We start from the raw sequence: 8,305 nt of genomic DNA on the forward strand, positions 1-8,305 counted from the left end.
AAACTGATACCTTTTCAAAACTTTACCCGTTTGTATTCCATATGTGATTGTTAAGGGACTACAACCAGCTTTTCTTAGGTTGTTGTAGAATGTTAGACCTCCTAGAACCTCCCTGTCTATAATCAGGAAACCCATGAATATGGGTGGAAGCCTGGGTACACACTTCAGAAAATTTCTCCCGCTGCAATATTTGTAACGATTTGACGACTGTAACGATTATAACGACTGAACGACCCAATGAGCATGCTGAATCATGTGTACACACTATACACGTTTTACCTTCAGATCTGTGCTCTTCATCTGTCATAACCATCTGCTTAAAAGATTGTGGCTTTGTAAACTCTATGGAGATCTGCCTACACTGCTGGACGTGAGTGCGTACAGACTGCAGAATTTGCCCAACGTCATTTATAGAGATTTTTAGTCAGTTTATAACATCAAATCAAATGATATAATGTGCTTTTGAACGATAAAACATGATCATTGCAGCATACACACTAATGCAATATCGGACCTAACAGTTGTTTATCGTGTGATTGGTACTATAATCAGGTGAAAAACCTGTAATGGGTACCAGCCAAAGGCTCTATTATATGACAGTGCACCCAAGTCAAGTTGCAAGGACTTTCATCCTATAAACCACTATTGCTTATGTGGATATTGAAACTATTTTTATAAATGTAAACTTCCTTGCATTCCTATGAGGACAACCTAAAAGTAGTAGACTTATCCCTCTTTCAAATTCTGCCTAACCATAATTTAAAACTTTAATTCAAATTATTGTCTACGATTTCCCCCAGGGTCCCAAATTGGGATAACCCAGAATTTCCCCAAGGATCTACTAACCCCCAAGCTAGGATAAGTTTATGACCCAACTATATCAAGTAATTTGACATCTATACACAATATCCAATAAAAATTCTCTTCTTTCAGACCCCTCTTTTTCAAATGAAACACTTCCACATGTCCCTTCCCCAACTGATACTCCAAGAGGGCTTACTCCATTTGAAACAATATGCTTAAAGACCCCAATACCTAAAGGCATAATCTTCATAATCTATAACTTACTTATTGAGGTTACCCTTGACTCTCAGGGCCATCATGAAAGGGAGTTGGAGAATCCTGGGGCCACCCCTGGAATAATCCTGTTGGGACTGAGAAGGTATAGCCGCGAGCTCCATATCAACTAGTATTAAAGAAACGGCATATAAGATACACTATATAGACAAAAGTATTCGAACGCTTGACCATTATACCAACAGGGACTGTAATGATGTTATATTCAAATACATATACTTTAATATGGAGTTGGTCCCCCTTTTGCAACAACAACAACTTCCACTCTTCTTGGGAGGCTTTCCACAAGATGTTGGAGTGTTTCTGTGGGAATTTGTGCCCATTAATTCTGTAGAACATTTATGAGGTCAGGCACTGATATTGGACGAGAAGACCTGGCTCACAATCTACGTTCCAGTTCATCCCAAAGGTGTTCGATGGGGTTGAGGTCAGGGCTCTGTGTGGGCCAGTTACGTTCTTCCACACTGAACTCATCAAACCATGTATTTGTAGTCCTTGCTTTGTGCACCTGAGCACAGTATGTTGGAATAGAAAAGGGCCTTCCCCAAACTGTTGACACAAAGTTGGAAGCATAGCATTGTCCAAAATGACATGGTATGCGGAAGCTTTAAGATTGACCTTCAATGGAGATAACGGGCCTAGTCCAAACCCTGAAAAACAGCCCCATACCATTATCCCTCCTCCACCAAACTTCACAGTTGGCATAATGCAGTCAAGCAGGTAACGTTCTCCCGACATCCGCCAAACCCAGACTCACCCATCTGACTACCAAACAGAGAAGCGTGATTCATCACTCCACAGAACACGTTTCCACTGCTCCACAGTCCAGTGTCGGTGTGCTTTATACCCCTCCATCCGACGCTTGGCATTGGTCTTGGTGATGTGAGGCTTGCATGCAGCTGCTCGGTCATGGAAACCCATTCCATTAAGCTTCCGTCGCACAGTTTTTGTACTTACAATAATGCCAGTGAAAGTTCAGAACTCTTCAGTTAATGAATCAGCAGAGCGTTGGTGACTTTTACGCACCATGAGCCTCATTTTACGTGGTCTTCTGCTTCGTGGCTGAGTTGCTGTTGTTCTTAAACACTTCCACTTTCTAATAATAACACTTACAGTTGACCGTGGAATATCCAGCAGGGATGAAATTTCACCGTCTTATTGCAAAGGTGGCATCCTATCACAGTACCACGCTTGAAGTCACCGAGCTCTTCAGAATGACCCATTTTGTATCACAAATGTTTGCAATTGGAGACTGCATGGCTAGGTGCTTGATGTTATACACCTCTGGCAACGGGTCTGATTGAAATACCTCAATTCAATAATTAAACGGTGTGACCAAATACTTTTGTCTATATAGTGTGTGTGTGTGTGTGTATATATATATATATATATATATATATATATATATATACAAGTTAACCCGTGCATGATACTCATGCATTCTAGTCAAATCAAGCTACCGTATATACTCGAGTATAAGTCGACCCGAATATAAGCCGAGGCACCTAATTTTACCACATAAAACTGGGAAAACTTATTGACTCGAGTATAAGCCTAGGGTGGAAAAGAGCGCAAATTTAAAAGCCTCAATGGAACAGCAAAACATAGTAGGGTGAGAAATCTAACAATATGAAACCATAACATTAAAAGTAACAATATAAAAGTTATTAGCTTTACACCCTTTAGGACAGCTGTTCCGTTACTACCAGTGAGGCTGTAGAGATACTTAAACAGATATAAAAAAGTATTTTACTCATTGTGTGTAGCATAGCTATCATAGCTGTCTCTGTAGGACCCTCCTGAGCGATCACTATAACCTCCTTGACTCCTGCCACTTCCATAATAATCCCTTGAGCCACCACTGCCACCATATCCTCCACTCCTGCTCTCAAACCTGCTGCTTCCATAGCCCCTGTCACCGCCACCACGTCCTCTGCCACCACGGAAGAATCCTCTTCCTCCAGATGAGCCTCCTCTCCTGTCACCGGAGGACTTGCCAGCCTGATCCACACGAATCTGACGTCCATCCACAGACTTTCCATTCATTGCCTGCAAGGCATCTTTGGCATCCTCTGAGTTCTTATACGTAACAAAGCCAAATCCCCTGGATCTCTTAGTTTCCCGCTTCCTTTACCACAACCACCTCTGTGATCAGACCATATTTGCAGAACACCTCTTCCAGATTCCCCTCGTTGGGGTCAAAGCTCAGACCGCCGATAAAAAATTTGGATTGTCTGGACAGAACAAACGAAAGGCGAGGACGCAGAGAGAGAGAGAGAGAGAGATTTTTTACTTACCCCGCATGCGCTCCAACAACAGGAAGTTCGGCATTTGGAACGCAAGTATGCGTTCCAAATGCCGAACTTCCTGTTGTTGGAACGCATATGCAGAAGTTAACAGCCGAGGGACCGGACACCAGGTAAGTTCACCCGTGTATAAGCCGAGTGGCCTTTTTCAGCATACAAAAATGTACTGAAAAACTCGGCTTATACACGAGTATATACGGTACTTAAGGTGTTAAAAAGGTTCTTGTCATCTTCATCGCCACACACACACGCCGCTAGGCTTTTATATATTAGATAATGCTAAGAATTTAGTAGGTCAGTGTAGTATATAACTCCGCCCAGCAGGTTGCGCTGCAGCTTGAGCACTCTGTCACCCGGTAGTTTTTTCCAAACACACACACTAACACAGCATGTGTGTTCATGAGGTAAAATTACCTCACGAAAATGAGTTTGAGCAATCAACTCGTTAAATTTAGCCTTTACTACCCCTCCCAAGGGGGATGATGGAAGTTAACTGACTTCACTATTATAATTTTTTGTCAAATAATGTCAGTATACCAAATTTCAGGTCAATTGGATGAGCCCTTTCTGAGAAAAGTTTTTTCCACACACACACACACACTAACACACGCTAGGCTAAGCTTTTATATATTAGATAATGCTAAGAATTTAGTAGGTCAGTGTAGTATATAACTCCACCCAGCAGGTGGCGCTGCAGCTTGAGCACTCTGTCACCCGGTAGTTTTTTCCACACACACACACACACTAACACACGCCGCTAGGTTTTTATATTTTATATATATATATATATATATATATATATATATATATATATATATCAGTTCTGCCTTGTGCATGTCCAAAGGATGTGAAGGAACTGTAAAACGTGATGTGACCTGATGTGACACCTGGACCAGGAACAGCCCAGTACATAGCTAACATAATGTTAAATTACTTGTACATTTCTCAGATTAAGAAAACATGTTTTGTTCACGCTAACATAAGCAGCTGCAAAATCTGGCACGTCTAACTTTTTTTCCCTCTATATTTGCTGAGAGCAGCAATTTTACTGCACAATTTGATTGCTAAAAGGTAAGACTGTATACATTTCCAAGAATTTCTGTATTATGCAACAGCTAATGTTCTGACAATAGGGCTGTGTTCAAAATAGGTGTAAATGCGTGAGTAACACTTTATTTTCAGTTCCAACATAAAATATACAACATTATTTCATATATGGATAATAAACAGTTTTGCTCAAATATATTCCCCAGTTCAATTCTTGCAATGATCTCTTGCTTCTTTATTAACAGACAGCGCCATCTATAGGAAGGGGACTGTTAAAGAATTGATAATTAGAAACAGAAAAGTTCATGTTCATGATTAGTCGTGTTTTCTGCCTGTAATTATTGTTGCTCATTTGTAATCACATTTTTCTTGACTGCATACCTCAGCTTACTTATGTTTTTGCAAAAATGTAGCATAAACAATAAAACAATTAAAACACATCTGTTTTTAATAAGTTAACGAACGTATGCTCTTATTTGGAAGAGTAAAAAACATAATTGAAGAAACCATAGATATGACTCACAAGGGCAAAATATAAACTGCTATAATAACAGCAACACCACAGGGCTCAGCTACGAAGAATGCATAAAATACAGTTATCTGGGGCGGAGCATGGCACTGACCTGGCAAAGTGAATGAGCTCTTGTCAGACACGGAGCAGCACGGTGGCTTAGTGGTTAGCACTTCCGCCTCACAGTACTGGGGTCATGAGCTCATTTCCCACCCATGTCTTATCTGTGCGGTGTTTGTATGTCATACTTGCCAACCATTGAATAGTGAATTGGGGGCATGGTTGGAGGATGGGAGGGGGCAGGGCATGGTCAATCGCGTTATTTTGCCCCCACCCCCGCAACAAAAGCATAATTTTGGGAGTCTCCCGGACTTTCCAGGAGAGTTGCATGTTGTATATTCTCCCCGTGTTTGCGTGGGTTTCCTCCGGATGCTCCGATTTCCTCCCACTCTCCAAAAACATACTGGTAGGCTAATTGCCTGCTATTAAATTGCCCTTAGTCTCTCTCGGTCTGTGTGTGTGTGTGTGTGTGTGTGTGTGTGTGTGCGTGTTAGGGAATTTAGATTGTAAGCTACAATGGGGCAGGGACTGATGTGAGTGAGTTCTCTGTACAGCGCTGCTGAATTAGTGGCGCTATATAAAAAAATATATGATGATGATGATGATGAACCTCAGAAGCTATTTAGTGGCACACACAGAAGTGCTAAATCTCTTCCAACAAGATCAGAGAAGCAGAAGCAGATATGTCTTCTTTTTTTTCTTTTTTTAAACTGGTTCTTTAAAAAAGCTTCCGAATTCCGAGACTCCAGAGGTTCGCCAGTTTCAAGATAGTTCTGATGTGCCGATTCTCCAATAACGGGAACCAAGTTGAGATGCTTGAAAATTTTTAACCAATTTGAAATTCAATCACATTTCACCAGTTCAATGGCTCACGTTCATAGTTTGTGGTTCATGTTTTTAAATATTTTTTAAACAATGTTTATATAATATTTTTAAATAATAAATAAGTATTTTAAAAAAAAAAGAACTACGAATACTAATGTATTCAAAGTTTGAAGGTCACCACTCTCATTGGAGAGTGGTAACTTCATCATCAATCATCAACATTTATTTATATAGCGCCAGCAAATTCCGTAGCGCTTTACAATTGGGAACAAACATTAATAAGACAATACTGGGTAATACATACAGACAGAGAGGTAGGTAAGAGAACCCTGCTCGAAAGCTTACAATCTATAGGACAATAGGAGTTAGAAACACAAGGGCATGTGCTACATCATATTGCACAATGGACCAGCCAGACTGCAAAGGTAAAAGTACTGAGTGGGCTGTGTGTGTAGCAATGTTGGTCAGAAGGTTGTTGTCTTGCGTTAGCAGTGTAGAGGATGGTAATAGGGTAATCTAGGGAAATTAAGATGATGGTTGAGGAATCTCATAACCTTGTCTGAAGAGGTGGGTTTTCAGTGAACGCTTGAAGGTTTGAAGACTAGAGGAAAGTCTTATTGTGCGTGGGAGGGAATTCCACAAAGTAGGTGCAGCCCGGAAAAAATCCTGTAACCGAGAATGGGAGGATGTGATGAGAGTGGAGGAGAGACGTAGATCTTGTGCAGAACGGAGGTGTCGAGTAGGGAGATATTTCGAGACAAGTGAGGAAATGTATGTCGGTGCAATTTTGTTGATGGCCTTGTATGTTAGTAGAAGAATTTTATATTGGATTCGTTGAACTACAGGCAGCCAATGTAGTGACTGACAGAGTGGCTCAGCAGAGGAATAACGGTTTGTAAGGAAAATCAGTCTAGCCGCTGCGTGCAAAATAGATTGTAGGGGTTCAAGTCTGACTTTGGGAAGACCAGTAAGGAGGGAATTGCAATAGTCGATGCGGGAGATGATGAGTGCATGAATTAATGCTTTTGCGGTGTCTTGTGTCAGATATGTGCGTATTCTGGAAATGTTCTTTAGGTGTATGTAACATGATTTAGATATAGAGTTGATGTGGGGAATAAGACTCATGGGACTGACCAGCTTCACCTGCAAATTCTGATCAACGGTGCTGAAGAAGAGACAAATAATTGCTACCTGATGCTGAAATTTGACAATGCTTCTGTTGCAATAATATTATTTTATAATATAATGTTTTTTATATTTTTTTGTAATGTGGCAAAAGTTAACATTTTTCACAGCATCGAATTTCAGTTGATTAAACAGACATTAGAGCTGTATTATCAAAACCAGACACAAGGTGGCAGTAGAATCCATGGCTAAAACAACTACAGTGAAGGTGGAGAAAGCCTGATATTTTTGCCTCATACAGGGAGTCCCTTTTGCGCTCACCTTCAATAATTCATTTATATTAATGATCACAAAATCACAAAATGAATTTTGATAACTTTGCATGATGGAATTCATAATACAGCGATGTCAAACTGTAATGGCAAACACTGGCATTTTGTGCTTCCAAGTATTAAATGCACCATTTCATTGCTCCAACACTGGCACATAGAAATGAGTGGATTTTCTGTCTCATTAGCACTCATACAACATACCTCCCAAAAGTCCTAATTTAGGCAGATTCAGTCCCAATTTCAGGGCTCTGACCCACAATCCTGGAGATGGGGGCGACTCAACGGGATGGAAGCTCATCCTTGATGCGTGTCTCGATTCCCCAATTGAAAAGTTGGGAGATGTGATATACTGCAAACACTACTACGTTTAGATATGAGGAGTATTGTTACATTTACAGTATGTGTACAATACATTTTTAGTGACTGGTGCCTTAGCACATGATTTGAAGACTTGGGACTGTCTGGCCACCCCCTCCCACTTTAAACACCTTTTTCTGGGCACAGCTTAGCTCTGTGCAGGCAGTATTTAAGCACTAGCACCTAACACTAGGATTCTCAGGAGCAAAATAAAACAAAAATACAGATACAGTTCTTGTGAATATATTGGTGGATTACAATAAGGGTCTGTCACCCAGAGCCTGGGGAAACACTGTTGGCGCTTTAGGTGGCACCCCTCCCCCCTTCAGAAGCTGCGCACCTAACCAGCTCGGAAAGGATGCCAGTCCCCAATGGGGGTGTCACGACCTGCGCTTCTTACCTTAGCAGGTGTTAGGTGGGTGGCAACATCTCCTGCTCCCTGCAGTCTGGGAGAGTGGTACTGGGCAGTAACATTAGAGCCCAACACCATTCTTACCAGCTCATAACTGGCATCGAGGAGCAGCAGCTGACTGCTTCTCCATGTGGGAGTGCTGCAATAAAAACACTGGTTCTGTGACTTTGTTTTACTTATTCAGTGAATAAGACATCCCCCTAAATCTTGGCGCACTATGCGCCCACTCAGGGTCACCCAGTGGTACCGCTCA

The 8,305-nt window shown here is 41.3% G+C and overlaps 1 pseudogene; it reads right to left on the minus strand.

Annotated features, from left to right (window-relative positions):
- Positions 1-2,823: 2,823 nt before the first annotated feature.
- Positions 2,824-7,581, minus strand: LOC142139966 (cold-inducible RNA-binding protein B-like; annotated as a pseudogene).
- Between the last annotated feature and the right edge of the window lie 724 nt (positions 7,582-8,305).

The sequence above is a fragment of the Mixophyes fleayi genome, chromosome 2 (assembly GCF_038048845.1).
Source record: "Mixophyes fleayi isolate aMixFle1 chromosome 2, aMixFle1.hap1, whole genome shotgun sequence".
NCBI lineage: Eukaryota > Metazoa > Chordata > Amphibia > Anura > Limnodynastidae > Mixophyes > Mixophyes fleayi.